Source organism: Pleurodeles waltl, chromosome 8, assembly GCF_031143425.1.
Source record: "Pleurodeles waltl isolate 20211129_DDA chromosome 8, aPleWal1.hap1.20221129, whole genome shotgun sequence".
In the NCBI taxonomy this organism is placed as follows: domain Eukaryota; kingdom Metazoa; phylum Chordata; class Amphibia; order Caudata; family Salamandridae; genus Pleurodeles; species Pleurodeles waltl.
The window spans coordinates 130336045-130360561 of NC_090447.1; positions in this window are offsets into that span (position 1 = coordinate 130336045).

Below are 24517 nucleotides of genomic sequence, written 5' to 3' on the forward strand. Positions count from 1 at the left end.
CAGCTGCATGTATCTGATCACTGATGGCATGTCCAATGACCTATGAAGTCTAATTTCCATTCTATGTGAATCGCATGCCTCTTTAATTAGTTCATTAAATGTCGGGGCAATGATTTCTGGCCTATCAAAATGGCCACAATAACCCAGACTTTAGAAGTTTTTTTCTATTTACGCCAGCCATGAGATCGCGATCAGATTGTCCAGGCTCAAACAGTCCACCAGCACAATTGTGCCTTAAGAGTGCTCCATACATTTAGCCATAAGAGGAGTGATGCCATGCTCATTTGATCTTATATAAATCCTACACCAATTCCATGTGTGCCATAAGGCTTGAGGTTGATTTTGGGTCTGATAAAAGTCTGCACAGGATACTATTTTCAGCTGATTGAAGTTTATCTGTGACTTCATAACCCCATACTTCTGCCCCTGAGTGGAGACTGATGCACATTTACTCTTGTAAAGCAGGATCATTTCTCGGACTGGTTTATGACCCATCTTTTTGGCAAATCTGAATATGTCATCTCTAGCAGTGCCCATCTTTTGCAGTCTTTGGGTCATTAGCCTATTCCATCAACCACTTAAATCCAATAGAATACCGAAATAATTGAAGGTGAGTACTTTCTAAATAGGACTTCCCTGTATAAAAACATTCTTGATTTAGTGTTGCTTGGACCACGTCATGACAAAGGACTTTTGCTGGTTCACCTTAAGTGTGGGCCTAAGCATAAAATCATTAAAACCATTAGCAGTTTGAGCTAAAAGGACCATATCATCTGTGTACAACAACACCGTAACTGCGTGAGTGCCAATTTTGGGGACGTCTTCACTGCATGACCTTAATTCCGTGGCTAGGGAACTTCTATAAAAAGGGAATGGAATAGAGCTAATATACACCCCGGCCTAACCCCTCTGACAACTTTAACAGTGGCTGTGCAATCCCCAGACCACAAATAGCGCACCCCAATTGTTGTGTCCCGGGGTAAACATCTTATAATGTCTAATAAAGGGATCTCTAGTCCCGCCTGTTCCATCATATCCCACAAATTATCCCTGTGTACAAGATCAAAGGCACAGGAAAGGTCCATCATTGTTAAGTGCAAGGCCCCTCTCCTGGCCTTGACATATTTACCCAAAATAAGTGTGAGGTTAAGGGCTTGCTCTACTGACCCTAAAACAGGGTGGAAGCCATAATGAAATGGCCAAAAAAAGAAATTTGCCTCTGCCCACATCTCTAGTTTGCCCAAGATGACACGTCCTTAAAATCTTTACTGTTGAGTCTATCAGTGATATTGGGTGATGACATGTGGGTACGTTTCATCACCTTTTTTAAAAATAGGTACTAATATAGCTTCGCTCCATTAAATAATTGGGCCACCCTCTGCTGCTACCTTCAACACATTTGAGCAATGATGCCCAAAACTGTAAATTTTCTTTAAATATATCTATTGTACCCCATCAGGACCAGGGGCCTTCCCATTGATGGCACTCATGATAGCATTTGTTTGAGTGGATAAGTCTACAAAATCAGATATCCAGTTATCCAGTTATTATTCACAGAGTGGGAAACAGGCCCATTGTTTCTAGTGTACAAACCCCCTTCTTATCTGAGTTGAAGACAAGAATAAAATGGTCTATCTGTTCTTGTTCAGAGTTATGGCAGTCAATCTCTGTGGCTAATCTATCTGAAAAAATTGTTCCTTTGGTTGATGTCTGTTTGGGTTTTGAGACTTATTGGACATCATTCACTGCATGGCTCTTTTTAGTCCCTCGTTACAATTGTCCCATTTTGGTGCGTTATGAATTGAGTAAAAAATAAAAGCTATTAAACTTATCCTGAGCAAACTTAAAATAAAGATTGGTGCTTCTTTCTGCCCTATATTTCTGCCGAAAAATTCGTTTCAGGAAGAACAGGTTTAACTGTACGTAGAACAAGTCTAACTGTATGTACGTGCTGCAAAATTGAGTGGCACTGCATTTAATACTCAAGATTTCAGATGGTCACTAGAAAATCTTTGCAAAGTAAGGATATCGGATACCTCTCAAGATGGCACCCACGACGCATAAACCTGCAGCTCTCGCATTTCCCAAATACACTTTTGCCCTTTTGCAAATGTTGATAAACCCTCCCATACTTACCGTACTTAGAACTAGAATAAGCCAGCTTCTGAGAATCGATCAGAGTGCAGAAGAACTGCGCATTGCTCCATTAACTTCACTGATAAATAGCATGAATTTCCTTCCCTTTTATATTTATAAACATACTAATGGCTTCATTAAATCATCCGCCTGCTCTCCTGGCCATATTTCTTCTCCTCTGCTGACTGATAATCTTGCACTGGTCCTTTTATTGCAGGTTTGGGCTTTTTAAAAGCGAGCAAGCACTATTGCACTTATAGAAAATGCCAGAGTGCCCACGGTTTGGTTCCGTAACTTCATTTTTAATTAGTTGTTTCCTTACCATTGTCCATACGAATAAGGAATATTGCCTAAAGTAGCAGGTCAGAGAGGATTACAGGCAGAGGTTTAACGTATAATACAATATATTGGGTTTGACATTTTTAAAATGGCAGGTCAGCTCCATAGGTTTCTTGCAGGCCAGTGTTTCTTTTGAGTTTCACATAATATACTGTTATACATGGCTGTCGCGAGGAAGACATAGACAAAACAATCTTTTGTAGGTTGCATTTAGTGTCAGAAATAGCCTGTAATAGGAAAACAATGTCAGGTGTGCTCCCACAGTCGAAGAGCGGCTTGTCTTGCCTCATTGACTGAATGTGTGAGTAGAAGGTGGGCGGGCACCCGTGTCATGGGGTGCTACCTCCTGGAAGCCCATACATGGATCCCCCGCCAGAGGGAGCATGTGCATGACTGTCCATCTTACTTAGATAAACACATTAGATCACTGATGGTGGTCTGCTGCTGTGTGCTTCTTGGATTATACTCTCTCTGAGGCCCAAGGCACTACTAGGAATCACTTCCCATGCAGAAAAAAGTATTGGGAAGGGGAAGAACTCGAGAATGTTAACTCAACACAATTTTGAACCATGTAGTCCCATGACTATATTTTTACAAAATGCATGTGTGCTCTTACTTTGCCTTTGACACTTTTCTCACACTAGGATACCGAGTAGAGTACATCGCTAGTACTTCAGCTCAACAAAGTATGAGGTCGTGAAACTTCAGTTGTAAACAGATGTGCTGAAATGGGGCAGCTGGGTGTAGGACTGGGTGAAGAAGCACAGTAGTAATGATTTAGGGGATGTGATTGGGATTACACTAGGGCCAATAAGTACAAGGTGTGTTCATGCCAAATTGCATGTAGGGCAGGAACAATAATACAAGGTAATAAGGAAACATGATGCCAGGGACATGGGAAAGAAGCAATAGATGCAATAAATTCGGGGAAGAAGAGACAGATGCAATAAAAAGCCAGATCCGTATTGGAATCGAAAATTAATTTATATTTGAGATGACCTTGCCCAGGTCCTATATCACCAAATACATCCAGGTGCCCCTTTCCTATCAATCTCAGATTTATCTCTAAATTCCATTTGCATCCAACAGTCCTCTCTTTGTGCCCCACTCAGCAGGAGCTCTGTTTCTAAAGTTACTTACCTACTTCTAAGTTCCCTAGGGAACTCCAATGTGCTACTTAGTAAGCACAAACCCCAATTTCCCCATTAGTGTCCTCAGCACTAATAACCTCCTGTTGGACCTGACCCTCTCTAGACGGTCACACCCACACCTCTTGCCTTAACTCCTCCTCTCCTGCTTTCTGAACCCACTTCTGTTGGCTTTTAGCACTCTGTGTGCTTTACCACTGCTAATCAGTGCTAAAGTGCTTGTGCTCTCTCCTCTAAACATAGTAAAATTTGTTTATACCCAATCAGCACAATTCATTTACTTATAGTTTCCATATTAAATGGCACTACAGATGCCCAGGGCCTGCACATTAAATGCTCCTAGCGGGCCTGCAGCACTTATTGTGCCAACCATATACATAGCCCTGTCTCAGGCCTGCCAATGCAGCATATGAATGCACTTTTAAACTGCCATTTTGACCTGGCAAAATATACCCTATTCCAGGCTTAAACCAGCTTTTTAAATACAGATACACCACCTCTAGCGTAGGCCCTAAATACTCCATAGGGCAGTGTGCATTGTATTTAAAAAGTTGGACATGTGCCTTTAACTTTTACATTACCTAGTAGTGAAAAACTCTCAGATTCATTATTCACTGTTGTAAGGCCTACCTCTCCCATCAGATAACTTTGGGTTACCTTATTACATTCAATAATTGATAAGTTTTGTTTGAAAGCAGGTAGGAATGTTATGTTTGGTGTCTGATGAATTGTAATTTAAACCCTTCTTTAATGGTAAAATTAGATTTTAAGTCTCAATTCCGAAAATATGGCATTTTCTTTTCCTACTCGTTAGTTGCATGCAGACTGTTTCATTGCTCACATGTCTAGGAGTAGTTGGCTGTTGCCTTTACACAGTCACACATTAGAGGGCCAGGGTGTTGGAAGGATGGGCCATTCAGTGCAGAATGGGGGGCAGAGTTGTGCACAGCTCTAGTTGCATTTCAATGTCACTGCATCAGCTTACACTCAAAGAACTATTGTGACTGCAAACAGACTGGGACTACCACAAAGAGGCACAAAATTCCAAACAACTCTGTTGGGGGAAAACTTCAGAAGCTTTGCACATTTCAAAGCTAGCAGTAGGTATAAAATGGGCACCTCAGAGCCACTTTTTAGATCACTTCTGGGCCTGTGGAAGACTCAGAATAAGGACAACTCTTCTTCCCTGGTGCTGGAAGGGCTACCTGCTGCACTGCTGCAAGTAAGATTGATCTACTGTCCTGCTGTGAGGGAGGAAGACTGTACCTGCTCCTTGAACCCCGAAACACTGGAGTGACTCCAAGAGGTAGTTGACTGGCCTCCTATTCTGAGTTGCAGGGACATCACCTCTGGAGACCTGTTCTGCATCTTCCAAGCTGCCAAGACTCCAGAGGATCTGCTTGTTCGCTGTTGCTAACCTCTGCTGGAGTGAGTCCTCATCCCCAAGAGGTGCTCCTTCAGTACTACACCCTTGTCTTCCATTAGACTGTAATCCTCCAGGCTCAACTGTGGGTTTACTTGGAACAATGCAGTGCGACTCAACATTGCGCATCAAGGACATTAGGTACAATTCTCAGTGGGACTAACCTAGTTCCTGCATCCCACTCGCACTCTATCACAGTCAGCCTGAGCTTATGACTGTGTCCCGGTCCGGTGCTACCAGATAACCATAGTTGACGTTTTGTGCTTCTAGGTGCCATACTTCCTTCAAAAACATGAAAATTGGTCTCAAATATTTTATAACATTTTTCTAAATTTTTCTAAATTGGCACGGGCTTTTTTATGTTGTGTTTTCACTTTATTCCTGTTTGTGTGCTGCATAAATATTTTACACATCGCCTCTAAGGTAATCCTGACAGCTGTAGTGCAAAGCCACCAGAGATTTAGGCACAGGTTAATTTAGTGACTGTTTGTGCTTCTGGACCCTGGCAACAATTGTGGCTATTAATTGAGAAGGGCTCACACCTCTCTCAACCAACAACACAAGATCTCCAGTAATAGCTTGATCCATGTACCCTAGCTGCTGGTCTATACACCCAATTGCCATCTCTAAGTTCCTAATGCCCTCTCTTGCTCCCTTTATTTAAATTCTATATGTAGCATCTGTATGCATCCATGTTGCACGTTTCAGTGTCCCCAGATTTCCTTTCCATCCATACATCCTAATGCGCTACTTTTTTACTCCTAATCAGCTCTGGTTCCTCGATGTGACTCCAGTAATCTGTCTGATTCTTGTTGCAGTTACCCTCCCCCCACCACTTTTTGCCTGATACTGATGCTGACTTGAATGGGACTGTGCTGGGATCCTGCTAACCTGGCCCCAGCACCAGTGTTCTTTCCCTAACACTGTACCATTGTTTCCACAATTGACACACAGATAAGTCCCTTGTAAAAGGTACCAGCGGTTCCAAGGGCGCTGTGGCCAGGGAGGGCCCCTAAGGGCTGCTACATGTGTTGTGCCACCCTAAGGGACTCCTCACCAAAAACATGTACACTGCCATTGTCATTGTGGAGAAAAAGGCAAAGTCAACATGACATCCCTCTCAGGGTGCCATGCCCACAAAACACTGCCTGTGGCATAGATAAGTCTCCCCTCCAGCAGGCCTTACAGCCCCAAGTCAAGGTGCACTATGCCACAGGTGAGGGCATAGCTGCATGAGCAATATGCCCCTACAGTGTGTATGTCCATTCTAAGACATTGTAAGTGCAGTATGACCTTATTAAGTACATGGGCTGGGAGTTTGTCATTACAATGATGGCTTCACTGAAGGCTGGAAAGTTTGGTATCAAACTTCTCAGCACAATAAAGCCACACTGATGTCACTGTTGGGTTTATGCTAAAAAGCACACAGAGGGCATTTTAGAGATGCCCCCTGTATTTTACCCAATCCTCTAGTAATTCCTGGTGGCCTCACAAGAAGAATGAAGCAAGAAGAAGGACTGCTAAGCTGACCCCCAGCAGAGAAGCCTTAAGAAGCAAACTGACTTGGCCCCAGCCCTGCCGGACTCTCTCCAGCTTCTAAAGCCCTGCTAAAAGAAGGTGATGCATCCTGCAGGACCAGTGACCTTTTATAAGCTTCTTAAAAGCCTCAAGAGGACTGCCTGCATCCAGAGGACCAAGAACACCTGTGGACAGCGGCCATGTCCAAAAGAAAACACCAACAAAGGACTCCAGAACTGCCCAGATCTGCAAGTCCTGCTCACTGTGCACCTGATGCCCACAGCCAATGTCTAGGTGACCCAACTGACTAGAGCTAGTCCCCATGAGGTTCTGAGCAAGTTCCCACCCTAAGTTAACCTCTCCTGTCCAATACGACGACCCCTGCAGCCTAAATCCAGGGCACCCACGTGATTGCTGCAGATCTGGATGAAGATACCCTTCGTCAAAAGGTACTCTGCACCCGCAGCCCCCTGGCAAAGGGAATCTGATCTCTGGTGCAGCAACGCCCAGCAGGCAGCCCTCCCCATTATGCAGCCCATGGTTTTCCGGAATCAACCACCTGGACACAGCCTGCAGCCTCTGCGTGACCCCCGGGGTCCCCCTAAAGTAAAGCAGTGGGAGCCCGATGCTGTGTTTGTACCCTGCACCTGGCCGCCCTTGCGCCGCTGAGGGTGTGTTTTTGGTGCTGACCCGTGGACCCCCCCGTGTTCCTTTAAACCCCACAGGACTGTCCTCCAAAGACGCAGGTACATACCTGCAAGCAGGCCTGATTCAGAGTGCCCCCAGTCTCCATAGGAGCCCATGTTAAATCGACCTCTACTTTGACCTTTGCACCCGGCCGGGCCCGTGTTGCTGTTGGTGGGTGTTTGGGGTTAACTTGAACCCCAACCTGTGGACATCCTAACACCAAGAGACTGGAACTTTAAGTCTTGTACTTACCTTGAAACTGTACTAACCTTTCTTCCCCCCAGAATTGTTTCTGAAAATTGCTGTGTCAACTTTTAAAACTTGAATCAAAGTGGTATTGATACATTTGTTGGATACTCACTTCTATTGTACTTTCCTGCAACTTGAATCTTGTTGTTCTAGAAATAAATTGACAAAATATATTTTTGCTATATAAAAACTATTGGCCTGTAATTAGGCATTGAGTGTGGGCTTCCTTTATTGTCTGTGTGTGTACAACAAATGCCTCGCACTACCCTCTGCTAAGCCTTACTGCTTGACCACACTACCACAAAAGAGACCATTAGTATTATCTGCTTTAGCCTCTGTTAAACCTCTGGGGAACCCCTGGACTCTGTGCACACTATATTTCATTTTGATACAGTATGTAGAACCAGTTTCCTACACCAGCGCATTTGGCGAGGTGTGAGAGCCTTTGTTGAAGTAAAGAACTGTAAGTTCTTATGATCTGTGAAAATTGTAATGGTGTGTTTTGCTCCTAATAGGTGGTGGTGCCATTCTGCAAAAACGCCTTGATGGCCAATAACTCCCTCTGTCTGCCACTGTGTAGTCTTGTTCAGTAGGTAGTAGCTTGCTAGAATAATACTCCAAAGGGTGCAGATGGCTGGTCTTGGAATATTGCTGAGATAGCATCTCACCAATGACTTTTGTGAAGCGTCCACCATAACAAAGGATGGCTGATGAGGACCTGGATGTGACAGAATGGGGGCAATTGTCGATTTCTGCTTTAAGGTATGAAAGGCTTGTTCAGCCGCTTCTGATCACAAGAATGTTTGTCCTTTCTTTAATAACTGAGTAATTGGTACCACAATGACTGAAAAACCTGAAATGAATCTCCAATAAAAGTTGGCAAACCTAAGAAGTCTCTGGATCTCCTAAATAGAATTATGTGACTGCCAAGAAAAAAATGCTTTTACTTTTTTGAGGCCATTGTAATACCTTACAGGGACAGATGGTAACCCAAAAATTCCACTGACCTGGAGTGAAATGTACATTTGTCTAATTGAGCATACAGAGAATGCTGTCTCAAACACTGAAGAATAGTTCTTACGTGCAGAACATGATCCTTTATAAAAACACTACTTTGACCCATGTACGTTAGAGGGAGATTCCAGCCAGATGACCACAACTGTATACTGATTGCTGAGTGCTTCGCTGCAGCTGCTTATTCAGACTACAGGTCTCTTGCTTAGGTATGAGGGATGATGTCTTCCCAGGGGAACCTGAAGGGCAGAACTAGAGATTAACATGCTGTGCTCTAACATAGCCTAGGTAGGACATATTTTAATAATCCTAGTGACAATATGTAGGAAGCTGGCCTGACTTATAGTGGGTACCTGATGGTACTTACACCTTGTGCCAGGTCCATTTATCCCTCATTAGTAGATTAGTAGTGTTCTATCAGTTTAGGCTGATAGAGGTAGCTATAGCAGAGCAGCATAGGCTGAACTAGGAGACATGCAAAGCTCCTACTATACCACTTATATCATATAGCACTATATCATAAGAATCACAATACTCAGTGTTACCAAAAATAAAGGTACTTTATTTTAGTGACAATGTGTCAGAAATATCTCAGAGGATAAACTCCCTTAGGAGGTAAGTTAAATACACAAAATATACACACAAACCAAAATCAGGTAAATAAACAGTTAGAAAAGTAGTGCAAACACTGTAGAATACAATAGGATGCAATAGGCCTAGGGGCAACACAAACCATATACTCTAAAAGTGGAATGCAAACCATAAATGGACCCCAGGCCTAGTGTAGTGTGTAGAGGGTCGCTGGGAGTGTAAGAAAACACTAAGGGTGTCCAAGATACCCAACCCCAAGACCCTGAAAAGTAGGAGTAAATGTACCCTACTTCCCCAGAAACACACTAAAGTCATGATAGGAGATTCTGCAAAGGCAGCAATTGACTGCAAAGCACTGAAGATGGATTCCTGGACCTGAGGACCTGTAAAGGAAGGGGACCAAGTCCAAGAGTCACGCAAGTGTCTAGGGGGGGCAGGAGCCCACCAAACCCCGGATGAAGGTGCAAAAGGGCTGCCTCCGGGTGGAAGAAGCTGAAGATTCTGCAACAATGGAAGATGCCAGAAACTTCTCCTTTGCACAGAAGTTGTCCCACTGCGTGCTGGAGGATGCAGAGTTGTTTCCATGCAGAAAGACCGCAAACAAGCCTTGCTAGCTGCAAAAGTCACAGTTGAAGAAAATGGGTGCTGCCCGGGCTCAGGAAGGACCAGAAAATCGTCCCTTGGAGGAGGAGGAGACAGAGAGGGCACTCAGCAGCACAGAGAGCCCACGCAGAAGCAGGCAGAACCCACAGAAGCACTTGAACAGGCATTCAAGAAATCTGAGCACAGTGGTCATCTCAACACTACAAAGGAGGGTTCCACGAAGCCGGATGTCAACTCAGCGAGTTGAACAATGCAGGACAGAGTGCTGGGGACCTGGGCTGTGCTATGCATGAAGGATTCCTTGCAAAAGTGCACAGAAGCCCTAGCAGCTGCAGATCATGCAGCACACAGGATAACTGTCTGGCGTGGGGAGGCAAGGACTTACCTCCATCAAATTTGGGCAGAAGGACCACTGGACTGTCAGGGTCACTTGGATCCAGCTCCTGTGTTCCAGGGACCACGCTTGTCAAGATGAGAGGGGACCCAGAGGACTGGTGATTCAGACATTTGGTGCCTGCGTTAGCAGGGGAAGATTCCGTCGACCCACAGGAGATTTCTTCTTGGCTTCCAGTGGAAGGTGAAGGCAGACAGCCCTCAGAGCATGCACCACCAGGAAACAGTTGAGAAAGCCGGCAGGATTAGGCGCTACAATGTTTCTGGCAGTCGTCTTGCTACTTTGTTGTGGTTTTGCAGGCGTCCTGGAGCAGTCAGCGGTTGATCCTTGGCAGAAATCAAAGAGGGAGTTGCAGAGGAACTCTGGTGAGCTCTTGCATTCGTTATCTGAAGAGAAACCCACAGGAGAGACCCTAAGTAGCCTCAGAGGAGGATTGGCCACCTAACCAGGTAAGCACCTATCAGGAGGGGTCTCTGATGTCACCTGCTGGCACTGGCCACTCAGAGGCCTCCATTGTCCCCTCACACCTCTGCATTCAAGATGGCAGAGGTCTGTGACACGCTGGAGGAGCTCTGGTCACCACCCCTGGGGTGGTGATGGACAGGGGAGTGGTCACACCCTTTTCCTTTGTCCAGTTTCACGCCAGAGCAGGGGCTGGGGGATCCCTGAACAGGTGTAGACTGGTTTATGCAAGGAGGGCACCACCTGTGCCCTTCAAAGCATTTCCACAGGCCAGGAGAGGCTACTCCTCGCAGGCCCTTAACATATATTTCCAAAGGGAGAGGGTGTAACACCCTCTCTCAGAGGAAATCCTTTGTTCTGCTTTCCTGGGACTGGGCTGCCCAGACCCCAGGAGGGCAGAAACCTGTCTGTTGGTTGGCAGCAGCGGTAGCTGCAGTGAAACCCCCAGAGAGCTAGTTTGGCAGTACCCAGGGTCCATGCTGGAGCCGCGGGGATGCATGGGATTGGGACCCCAGTACCAGATTTGGCTTGGGGGGACAATTCCATGATCTTAGACATGTTACATGGCTATGTTCGGGTTACCATTGTGAAGCTACATATAGGTATTGACCTACATGTAGTGGACATGTGTAATGGTGTCCAGCACTCACAAAATCCAGGGAAATTTCCCTGGACAATGTGGGGCCACCTTGGCTAGTGCCAGGGTGCCCTCACACTTAGTAACTTTGCACCTAACCTTCACTAAGTGAGGGTTAAACATATAGCTGACTTATAAGTGCAGTGTAAAATGGCTGTGAAATAACGTGGACGTTATTTCACTCAGGCTGCAGTGGCAGTCCTGTGTAAGAATTGTCTGAGCTCCCTATGGGTGGCAAAAGAAATGCTGCAGCCCATAGGGATCTTCTGGAACCCCAATATCCTGGGTCCTTAGGTACCATATACTAGGGATTTATAAGGGTGTTCCACTGTGCCAATCAGAATTGGTAAAAATGGTCACTAGCCTGCAGTGACAATTTTAAAAGTAGAGAGAGCATAAGCACTGAGGTTCTGGTTAGCAGAGTCTCAGTGACACAGTTTGGCACCACACAGGAAACACATATAGGCCACAAACTATGAGCCCTGGGGTCCTGGCTAGCAGGATCCCAGTGACATAGGCAAAAACAAACTGACACACAAGTAAAAATGGGGATAACATGCCAGGCAAGATGGTACTTTCCTACACAATAGGGTAGCGTTATTTTTGTGTTTCACTCTCCTCGTCACAATTTGAATCCTGTCATGCTTCATCATCCTAGTTATTGCAGTACATGATTTATTATCTAAGATGCAGTTACTTCAATAAAACCTTATTGAAATATATTCTGCCTCTGATTGTCCTTGTATATGTGAGACTAATGTAACTGAGAGCAACGTATCAATTGTGTCATGGGCTCGGCTGCCCAATCATTCCTGCTTTTGGGTGGAGATGAGGCACTGCTAGTTAGCCGGAGCAAAACCCGGATTAAGCCGACAGGTGTCACCTGTAGTTGGTTCAGACTCAGTCTCCCACAGCGCAAGTGATTCTGCCGCCCAAATCAAGTAGTCTCATTAGAATAATGAGAGCCTACTCGTCATGGCGCCCAGTGTTTGGTCAGGCTCTAATTTTTGGGTCCTCCTGAGTATCTCTGTCTCACTACATACAAAGACACCACAGTACTATATACGGAGATGTCCGTGATCTTGAGGATTTTCCTCTTCAGCTAAGTAGGGAGTGCCTAACTAACGGTGTAGGTTGTTCAAGCTTGAACTCGAAAAGGATTATCCCCATTTGGTGTGCTTATCTCTGAAGAAAACTCACCATTCATTATGGCGAACCCACAACAGGTAGCAATTGCAGTTAATATGCGACCACCCCTTCCTGCACATTTATTGGCAGAGGGCCTAACGTCTCAGGGGGGTCCAGTCACATTTGGTGTTGAGGCTCATCCAGCCTCTAGAACAGACATTTTTTATTCTTGGGTCACATTGGCAGCAGCTGATGGGAGCTGATGGGATAAATCTAATAAATATTCTACCAAGCAAGCTCCTGAGGGAACTAAGAAACGCTGGGACAAAAAACAGCAAACACTTAAAAAAGAAAGGGGAGCAACTCCGCATACGGAGACCCCACAGAATAGACGTAATCTCAGAAATAGAGATAATATAAAAACGTCTGACAGATATCAATATGCTGATACATACCATTTGTGTTCCTTTCAGGACTCATCGGAAAAACGCAGTGTGAGAGGTGGGCGGTCAGAGTGAAGCACTGAGTATGTGAAACCAAGAGAGGAATCACAGCGCTCTACAGAAGTTTCTGTTAAAAAAGAAGAGAAACTTCCCCAGCAAAAACCCCAATTGAAAAAGAAAAAAGTGGCAGCAGTTGCAGTTTGTCATGCCACTCAAGAAGAGAGCTCTATTGAAGATCAAGAAGTGGGCATTAGCGCTATTAGACAGCGCGGCAGAGGTCACGATAGTTCGCCGGAATCTTCAAGAGCTTCTGGAGGTGAAAGTAACTGAGGACTTCTTACAAGTTGAAACTGCGGACAAGCGTGTCTCGATGCCTGATAGGGTGTACAAAGTAACGTTACAGTTAGAAGGAGACATTGAATGCACAATCAATGCAATCTTTTGGGACCGCGTCATAAACATATATGATATTCTACTGGCCAAAAGGGATTGGCCACCTGAATTTATCCGTACTTGCCCATATGGAGAAGATGTGATCAAACTTTCTTTCTCGCCTCTTGTTCCCGATGAGCTCGCAGAAACCTACGCCATCGATTGGGCATTGACGCAGGCACCCGCGTTATATATTGCAACCACGTAAGGTGGGATAAAGATTCCCCCATCATGTAATTACAATTAAAAATCAACCTGAACCTCAACCTCAGTATCCAATAAAACATGATGCTGAAGCACCCATGAGGGAAATCCTCACACAACTGAAGTACCAGGACGTAATCGAACCCTGAGTCTCACCAATGAATAATCCCTTATTCCCAGTAGCTAAAACGGACCATTCATACGGAATAGTCTTAGACTACAGACATCTAAACAGTTATACACGCACAGACGCTATACAAAACTCACATAGCACAGCACTAATGAACAATGTAGTGCGTAAAAAATACAAAACAACACTGGACATTTCCAATGGTTTCTTCTGTCACAATATAGCGCCTGAGAGTAGGAACTTAACAAGTTTCAGCTCACTAGGCTCCCAGAAAAAATTCTGTTGGTTACCCCAGGGGTAAGAGAACAGTCCAGGATTGCTCATGGCTCGTGTGAATTCAATATTTCATGACATTGACCCTGAAGCATTGTCCTATGTACATGATATTTATATCATGGTTGATGAATTACTGCAACATCTAAGAGGGGTAGTCCGCATTGTTGTAGGATTTGCTGAATTCGGCTATAAATTCAACTATAAAAAAACAAAAATAGCCTTCCTTAGTGCCCTGTTTTTGGGATATGAGCTATCAAGTGAAGGAACAAGCCTAGTGCCACAATTCTTAGAAAAATGCATAGAGTTACAACCTCTAAATACCATTAAAAACCTCCAGTTCCTATAGGGTTTTCTAAATTTTTGGCAGAACTGACATTCCAGATTACGCATCACGCACAAAACCCTTATATGACTTACTATGTCCTGATTTTTCCAGTAAATTTTGGACAGTCGAACACACACGCATTCTCAGAGCTTTGCAAGCAGACATGCTTGCAGCACAACACTTACACACAAGGGACAGCAAAAAACATCTGGTTATCAGAGTAATTGCTGGTGCCATTGGTTTCACCTATGTAACTTTCAATGAGGGTGAGACAGTCCCGATTGCATACAAATCACATTTGTATTCAGCAGCAGAACAACGCTTTGCTCCAACTGAGAAAATTCTCGCTGCTGTTTAGATGGCTGTCATTAAAGAAAGACCACTATCCCAGGGGAAATGCATTATTGTCGTAGCTCCAAATCCAGCTCTTGAGGCTGTTACTAAAGCTAGCATTCCCAACGCTATCTCATTACATCCACGTTGGAGTCCATGGGCAACGTCTTTGACAGCCACTGATGTTGACTACATTTTTTACCCAAAATTACAAACTCAAGAGTTTTTGCAATATGAACTAGAATACCCAGTTCCGGCAAATACATTGCCTACTGATCAATATCAAAGAGTCATGTACACCGATGGCTCAGCACAACCTGCAATAGGCACAAAGCATCAATACTCCTCTGCGTGTGCAGTTGTAAGTGGCTACATGGAGGATAATTTATTTTGTCCCCAGGAACCCTAGGGGATTGCACAGCACAACAAGCAGAGCTAAAGGCTCTGGTGATGGTACTGGAACATACGGATCCTGCACAGCTAACACTGATTGTCTGTGATTCGTACTGTTGTGTCCAGTCCTTCAATGAATACCTGCATTACTGTCACCAGAATGGGATCAGAGATTCTAAAGGCAACATCATTAAACACAGACTTCTGTGGGGGAAAGTAGCGGATCTAAAGGAAACCCTACCAAACGTCTATGTTGTACATACACTTGGACACCAGCGCATTGGAATACACGTTGCTGGAAATACACTGGCTGATGAAGCAGCCAAATCAGCAGTAGCTATGGCTTCTGTTGCTGCAGTAACTCGTTCTGGAACAAAACCGGACAATGACATATGGGCTGCCATGAAAGCCACGGCTGAAGGCACACCCTTTCCAAAAGCATTTCCTGCTAAATATTCCTTCCGAATGGGAGGCTTCCTTGACGCAGAAGTAAAAATACCAGGTGTCGGAGATCGAGTAATTCCCAATAAAGGCGTAAGACCAGAGTTGATTATAGCAGTGCATGAGGGGATTGCTTCTGCCCATGCTTGTTGTGACATCTGCCAACAAATTATGGGCTACACTGTCAAACACCCACTGCAGGCACCTCTCCTAATTTCCAGCAATCCTTTACAATGTGTGTACTTGGACCATTGTGGTCCCCTAACACCTGACAGTGCATACAAATACATCTTAGTCGCTGTCGACTCTTGCTCCAGATTTCTATGGGTGTGGCCACTACGCTCGCTGACACTCCGACTGTAATTAAAGATTTGCAAGTCTTTATCAGCACATATGCAGTTGCGGCTTTCCACTCTGACCAGGTCCTGCTTTTGCCTCAAGGTCATTCAGGGACACCATGGCTTCGTTAAGGGTCCAACTCCATTACTCATCTCCATTTCATCCCGAGGGAAATAGTGTTGTGGAGCGACAAAACCGTGATTTAAAGCAGTCCTTAACAGCCAGAGTATTAGGTACAGGTCGTAGTTGGCTTAATCACCTGTAGTGAGTCCAAAGAGCACTTAACAATCTGCCTAGAAGGTCCCTGGTAGGTCGTACTTCATACGAGTCCCTGTTCGGAGCTCAAATGTTTATTCCAGATCTTGATGGTCCTGGCGTGGAGGCAGCAGAAACACCTTTTGACATAAATGAACGTGTCACTGTCTTGCAGGAATTACAACAGTTCAGTTACAACAACGTGTCTGTCAGTGCTGCCTCTGCAAGAATTAAGGATGTACCAATAACATCGACTGGCTGGATTCCAAAGGTTGTGGATCTAGTACATGAAAAAATTGCTGTGTAAAAGGAGTTTGGTCCTTCTTATCGTGCACTGGTTCCAGTCCTGGGAATACGCAGTACCGGGACTGTCATTCTACCACCGTTGCCAGGTGCTAAAGAAAACCGCTTTGTATCTATCGACAATGTCAAGTTACACCATGTGGCCGATCCTGCATAGCAGACCAAGAAGAGCAGCCAGTAGTTCCCGAATCCCTCTCACTACTGGTCAAGACGTCCCTCTAAAAATTTTGAGCAGCAACGCTGACACCTCTCCAAGCTTGGGGAGGGTGGAAAATGATCTTGCATTAGTTCCACTAACATCTGTTACAACAAACAATACAGAAATTACTGATCGATTTGACACAACTTCTAAAGAGATGGATGGCATCATTTATTGTGAACCACCGCGGGAGACCTCTACCAGTTCTCCTCCTTCAAATACGTGTCCGTTTTTTTCACAAACTACTTCTGGATACTTTGCGACATCAACAACACTTTTTCGGACTCATTTGCCTCTTCTACATCTGAACTGCCCAAAACATGTAAGCTGATAACTGGCTTAAAACATATTACTTTATTTCTCAATGGAACTATCTGTGGCTTTCCTTGACTGTATTAGCTTTCCTCCTGTGGATTGGCTCTGTCATAACATTCTTTCCATTAATACAGGGTCATTACCTTCCTGAAAGATCAACAGTTGAACTGGTGGATGAGGTCCTAAAACCCCATTTTTCTTCTCACAAGGTCCGCAGAGACTTGTCTTTCGTGAACTTTTTCTGTTATACCAACTCCTGATGGGATTGTTTGGGATAAAGTCTCATTTGATGTATACGGCACCACAGAGGTCATTCAACTTCCATGTGTTTAAACTTTCTACGAACTATGTAATAATACCCATAGTTGTTTCTGATGACTGGGATTTAAAAGCAGTTGATTCTATGATCACTGAATTACAGTATTTTACTGTATTTGAAAGAGAGGATGGTTATCAATCTAAAGAGTTATGGTGACATGTTTTGCTATAATTATTATGGACACTATTTCATTCACAGAGCGAGTAGCCAAAAGACAATTTTTAATTACACAAAATGGGAGCATTGCCCAACTCCACCACAAGGGAGCTCTAAAGAGTATTCTGAAAAATTTGCATATTTTTCTGGGCACAATGTTGAAAATGCTGAGTCATATTATTTCGAATTGCCATTGATGGAAAATGTACATATATTATTGACAGATACGAAATTCATTTATTCGGATTCCTTTGTTTCCCGGTTGGCTATAGAAGGCTATAAATATTGTTTGAAGTCGATTGATTTAAAAAGTGTGTGTGGGACAAAAAATTGGCAAATAAGGCGGAAGGAAGCTTTATTTAGAGCATGCCTGATACCTGTTCAAATGATGTTTTTAAATGAAACTGTGCAACAGACAAGTTGCTTAGGCTTAGCAAAAATTAAGAATTTAAATGCGCCCAGTTTTCCTGCCCCTGCAAAGTTTTATAAATGGTAAAAGTGCATAAGTGCAACTGAAGATCAGCTTGTTGAATGGGTCCACAATGGCACGTTTAATGCTTCACTTTCCCGTCCTGGTGAGTGGTTATTGTGGGCAATAGATACCAATGAGTGTCATAAAACTTTTATAAACTCCGCGGGGTTTAGAACAAGTAGGCCAGATCCTTGCTACATGTCATTGGAACATGCAGGTATAGCAACAACACACAGTGTGGGGAAACTATGCCAGCAATGGTTGAAATGTTCCTCACTAGATGCTGTCACCTCAGACTCCTGTCTAATAACATTGACTTACAGGATTTCCTGTTGGCCCCAGAAAACATCACAGAAAGTGCTTCTTAAAGGCAGTCAACAATAAAATTTGGAAGCTTTCTCGCCGGTTAAGGCAAATAGATCAGGAAAACTTACAGAAGGCATTAGCTGTTGTAGATAATGGGATTAATACCCTGTCTGACCGAATATACACCTTAAACAACATTGTTTCTTCTGCAATAGACATAATACAAAGTGATATGTCTTCTTAACACCATGGACAGAGTCAACTAAGATCCATTAAGCAGTTGGGTTGGACACTACAAACACTGAAGGCAGGTAAATTTCCCTGGCAACACGTCAGCCCAAGGGACATATTTTCCACATTTAATTTAACGCCACAACAACAACTAATGGCTATGAGACTTATGTCATGTTAAATATTGAAAAGTTAGAAAAGTTGCCTTTTACTGTGGCTGAAATACCATCTGTTGAGTGGTTAATACACTGGGTTATTAATCTGCCTAGATCAACACTTCAAGTCACGTCCTGCTTAAAACACATTCCAATAGGCAGATATGAAAGGCTAGGAGATAGTTACATCCATGGGGTGTGGGAGCTACCCTTCTCTTACAAATGTCTCAGTGGCATGAAAGAGGTCTTTGTAGTGGTAGTGAATGTGAGACTTCTGTCAGCCATTCGATAGTTTGTAAACAGCTGTCCTTGCACGGGGCGTGTAACACTTCAGCAGTGAACTTGGCTTATTATCTAAAGGGAGTTCCAGTCCCCTTGATTAGACCTGCTTTCCAGGTGCTCTCAAATGGCAGCTATGTTCTCCTCAATAGTGAAAACAGTTGTGGGATGCGAGCCGGAATAGTCTATGTTGTTTCCGAATCTAAGATTGTTACATGCTGCGGGAACGTTCTTTTTCCTACTACAAGACACAGGGAAGTAGCTGAGATTTGGCCCCATATTGCTACTTCAAATGTGAATTTTGACAAGTTGAGCAGACTCAAGGCTTTATTGTTTCAAAAACATGTGGTGCTCACATTTGCCCGTGAGACCTATGCACTTCAGGTTGCAAGGTCATCAGCAGAGATACAGTCCCTTTTAAGTACTAACTTTCCGAGACACTTTGGTGAGCTCGTGGGACAAATATTTAATGCGTCCAGTACTACTGGAATCACAAATTTCTTTAAGGCTGTTGGTTCTGGTTTCATTCACACCTTCTCCTCTATATTCAGCTTAATACCATCAGCCATCCACTCAATATTCTCCAGCATTTTCGGGGGGATTTCTGATAACTTTGGCTATAATAGGTGGCATCTTGCTATTGCTAACTTTTCTGCGCAATGGCTGTCCCGCTGCAACCAGGAGGACTGAAAGCGCTCTCACCAGGGTAGCTGTGTTGTAAATGCATGATGCAGTACTTTGGATCATCACTCCTGGAGCAATTGGAGTGTGACTGATCCCTGTCATTCAGACTGGTTTTGCATTGTGGCGCTTGTTCGAACATGCACTGAAAGTTTGTCTTTCTATGCAGCGCTTGCTTTTTATTGGACGCTGATCTATTGATGTTCTTGCTGAGGGCTCATTACCAGACATGCGCTTTGAGGGTGCGTTTGCTACTGGAAGCTGCTTGTGAGTAGCCCTTTGTGGATGATGCAGCTCTAAACATATTGTTGGGCACACCATGGAATGCTGCTGCCTTCACTGGAGCTCAGGCTTTGGAACACGAATGCTCCTTGGTTTTTGTTGGCGATTAACTTCCTACTTTACCACCTGCCGAAGTGGAAGATTTCCTGTCTTCAATTATCCCGGATCTGATTGGCAACTTCCAAAATGACTGACTCTAGAAATTCGGCCTTGTTTACGCCACAGTTACCATTTTAAATTGTCCTTTTTACACATGCTCAAGTGTCTTTTTAAATTGTCATTATTGACATTCTTACATATATGTATTAGGTTGAGTTATAGCAGCTTGCATACATAAGTAAGCTTTGAACCACATTTGAACCGGTAAGGGGAGGCTGTTGTGTAGCCATTTTAGTTACAGCTTCATACGAGTTATTTTAGCGAACTAGGCCTGCCACTGTGCACTTTAACCTAGATATATTTTATTCAGCTTTGTTTATTATTTTAATAATAGCCACATTTGCAGTCTTGTTTTATTTTCTCTATCTAGCTGTTCTTTGCCTAGGCCAGCACTGCATTCTTACATAAGACATTTCTTTCACTCTGTGCTTTTCTCAAGGCTGCAGTAAGATAGGTTGCCAGCAAACGTGGTAATGCTTTGTCTCTAGTGTTCATAGAAACACACACACTCTTACGTAGAGATCCTTTCTTGGAACATCAGCTGTTTTATTATAAAAATACTACGTTGACCCATGTACGTTAGAGGGAGATTCCAGCAAGATGTACTTTGTGCTTCACTGCAGCTTCTTAAGTAGACTACAGGCCTCTTGCTCAGGTGTGAGGGATGATGTCTTCACAGGGGAACTAGAAGGGCAGAACTAGAGATTAACATGCGTGCTCCAACATAGCCTAGGTAGGAACAATTTGCTTTGGTGTAGCTGCTGATGTAGACTACAGGCCTCTTGCTCAGGTATGAGGGATGATGTCTTCCCAGGGGAACCTGAAGGGACGAACTAGAGCTTAACATGCTGTGCTCTAACATAGCCTAGGTAGGAACTATTTTAATAATCCTCATGACAATATGGTAGCATTATTTTTATGTTTCACTCTCCTTGTCACAATTTTGATCCTGTCATGCTTCATCATCCTTGTTATTGCATTACATGCTTTATTATCTAAGGTGCAGTTACTTCAATAAAACCTTATTGAAATATATTCTGCCTCTGATTGTCCTTGTATATGTTAGACTAATGTAACAGAGAGAAACGGATGAGATCTGAGTGACCATGATTTCCCTGAGGAATCAATTGTCTCATGCGCTCGGCTGCCCAACCATTCCTGCTCTTGGGTGGAGATGCAGCACTGCTAGTTAGCCGGAGCAAAACCCGGATTAGGCCGACAGGTGTCACCTATATTGGGTTCAGACTTAGTCTCCCACAACGCAAGTGATTCTGCCGCCCAAATACAGTAGTCTCATTAGAATAATGAGAGCCTACGCGACAAAGTGTGGGCTAATAGAAACAGTTGGCTACTGTTGTGGTCCTGTTATGTGAAACCCAGAACCTTGCACAGACATCCTGTGTGCTCTAAGCAATGGGTCTTATATGACACCACTACCAATTGCACCTTTAGGTCCCACCAGGTGGTACCTCCCTGTCACAAATGATCCCTAAATTTAATCTAATCTCTCCTCTCATAGCACAAGAGCGGTGGGGGTACTGAGAGGGGTTGTTGTGGTGCAGACTTGCAGAAACTTTAAAAGTAAGTGCAACTGAGACAATTTAAATTTGGAATATGACTTCCTGAAGCAAGCACTAGGTTTGTGTGTTCTATGTACTTTACACTCACTGTATACACCTATGCACTTTAGGCACCTTAAGCACCTTTTCAGGCTGAGGACTGAAAAGCAAAAAAGGGCAAAACATGTTCTGCACTTTAATTTTTCAACATAGGAGACAGTTGTGTATTTGTACAAATTGTTTAACAACATCAGTTTACCAGGTATAGTTAAGAAGGTGAATCTATTCGACTTCATGATAATCTTTAGAAATGGGGTCCCTAGTTGGCAGAAGTATACACCTTTGTATAAGGCGGAGCCATAATCCTAGTCAGGGTAAGTCATAACACAACCTAAATTATCCTGTGCTCACCCTCTGGTAGATTGGCACAGAGAGTAGAGAGGCTTAACTTAGAAGGCAATATGTAAAGTATTTGAGCAATAAAGCATACAATAACACAGTGAAAACACCACAAAAATACACCACACAGGTTTAGAAAATAGACAATATTTATCTGAATAAAAGAAGGTCAAAACAACTATAATCCAATAAGCATAAGTGGAAATATCACTTTTTAAAGATTTAAAAGAGTCTCAATCCTTAAGAATACGTTGTTGTTTCTTTCTAACACACATTATCGGGATGCGTAAAAAATAACGACGCACAGGGACCTCAGAGGAGGAGATGCATGGACAAATAAGGTGTTGCATTGAATTTCCTGGAGCCTCACAGACAATGTGTAGTTTCTTTCCATACTGCAAGGTGATGCATCGATTTCGAGGAGCACAGCCATGGTTCCCTACTGCGTTGCGGAGATATTTTGACACCTAGGGACGATTTGTTGAAAATCCTTGATGTGCTGGTAGAAAGAGCATGCGCTGTGTCAATCCGGTATGTGATGTGGCACAATTTCAGCCTTGAGGAGGGGGCTGCATAGATTTCTGGTTACGGTTCTAGTGCTGCGTTGCTCCGGTTGACAGTTTGGTGATTTTCCAGCCGCGAGGCAGATGTTGTGTCGATTTCTGCAGAAGTTGCATTGATTTTCTGATGCACGAGGGTTTCTTGAAGAGGTGAAGTCTTTGTTGACCTTGAGTCTTCAGAAACAGGAGGCAAGCTCAATCCAAGCCCTTGGAGAGCACTTTAGGAGGAAGGCAGAGTCCTTCCAGCAGAGTCAAGAGTACCAGGCAGCAGGGCAACAAGCAGAAAAGCAGTCCTTTAGCAAAGCAGTCCAGACAAGTCTTTTGGGAAGTTAGGCAGCCTCTCTGACAGAATCCAGGTCTAGGTCCTGAAATTTCTGATTTGGTGGGGTTAGAGACCCAGCTTATAAATCTAAAAATGCCTTTGAAGTGGGGGAAATGTCAAAGAGTGGTTTTAATGTACAGAAGTTCCCCTTCCAGCCCAGTCCTGTCTGGGTTGTCAGTCCTTTGTGTCAGGGCAGACTGCTGGCCTTTGAAGTGTAAGAGAGAGCCCCTCCACCCTTCCTGCCCAGGGAGACCTATTCAGTATGCAGATGAATGCAGATGTGACTGAGTGTCCTGTGCTTATGGTTGTCAGGGTGGAATGAACAAGGGAAGCTGTCAACCAGAACAGGCTAGACATGGATTGGTGACAGGGCTGTAAGGTGCAGGTGGCAGTAAGGGCAGAGAAATGTCCACTTTCTGGTAATACCAAACATGACAGGGCAACTCTTTCCAGATCAGAATCCATCACTTAAAAGTATATGAGGACAGTTCTAATGGTAGTTTATGAGATGAGCAGGCCTCACAGCAGTGGAAAATAAATGTATGAGTTTTTCACTACCAGGACATGTAAAACACATAGGTACATATCCTGCCTTTAACTTACATAGCACCCTGCCCTATGGGTTACCCAGGGCCTACTTTAGGGGTGACTTATATGTAAAAAAGGGGAGTTTAAGGCTTGGCAAGTAGTTTTGAATGCAAAGTCGAAGTGGCAGTGAAACTGTACACACAGGCCTTGCAGTGGTATGCCTGGGTTAATTATGTGGGTGGCACAATCAGTGCTGCAAGTCCACTAGTAGCATTTGTTTAATTTACAGGCCCTGGGCACATGTAGTGCACTTTGCTGGGGACTTACAGGTAAATGAAATATGCCAATTGGGAAGGAACCAATGTTACTCTGTTTAGGGACCAGAGCATATGCACTTTAGCATTGGGCAGTAGTGGTAAAGTGTGCAGAGTACTAATCCCAGCAAAAACAAGGTCAGAAAAATGGAGGGAGGGAGGCAGGCAAAAGTTTGGGAGATGACCACTGTAAGGCTGTCAGGTCTGACAATAATGCACTGAACTTTTCTTTACTATTAACTAGGTTTAATTCAGTTTTTTCAATTGTTATACTGTTTTTACTTGATTGTAAGCATTATGCAAGAAAAAACTGAAAGCTTTTTATTTAAATGCCAATAGGCTTAATAATAAAAGGAAATCAGAAGTCTTTGAAGCTTGGATTTTGGCGCATAGTACAATAGTAGGTTTATTACAACAACCCCATATTCCTGGAACTAAGCTAAAAACGTTCAAGATGTTTAAAACATGGGGTGGTTTTAAGTGATTTTCTTTTACAGCAACCAGTTCATGGAAGAGAGGGATAAACATCTTGACATTCAGATACATACCTGGCCGCATGACATAGAGGTTGGGTTAACTGTATTTAACTGTACAATAGCTACAACTGGAGTCTGTTTCGTGTTTTTTTCCAATCCTGATGGAAACTAATCCAAAACCATTTTCTTCACTTTTTGAATTACTTAATTTAATCCCAGACAAAAAAATTAAAATAGTTATTGCGGGATTTTTTTTTTTTTTCCAATATCCTACACTGTGTGACAGAATAGTCAACATGAAACAGCTGAAGTCAAATGTAGCAAGAGCAATGAGGCAATTCAAAGAAGACCTGGCGCCTCATTGCGAGTTTGGCGGTCGGGCCACCAGGCAGCCATGTTGGCAGTCCTGAAAAAAACACCATGCCGGTGGTCTTTCAGACTGCATTATAATGAGTTACACAGGCAGGACCACCTACCGCCAAGCTAAAATGGTAGACCTTCATCAGCGCGGTGGCCTCGAAGTAGGCGGTCCAACCTCCAGTGATGATAGCACCGTAGCCAACCACCAAGCACATGGCAAGCACATAGTCACCATGGTGGGC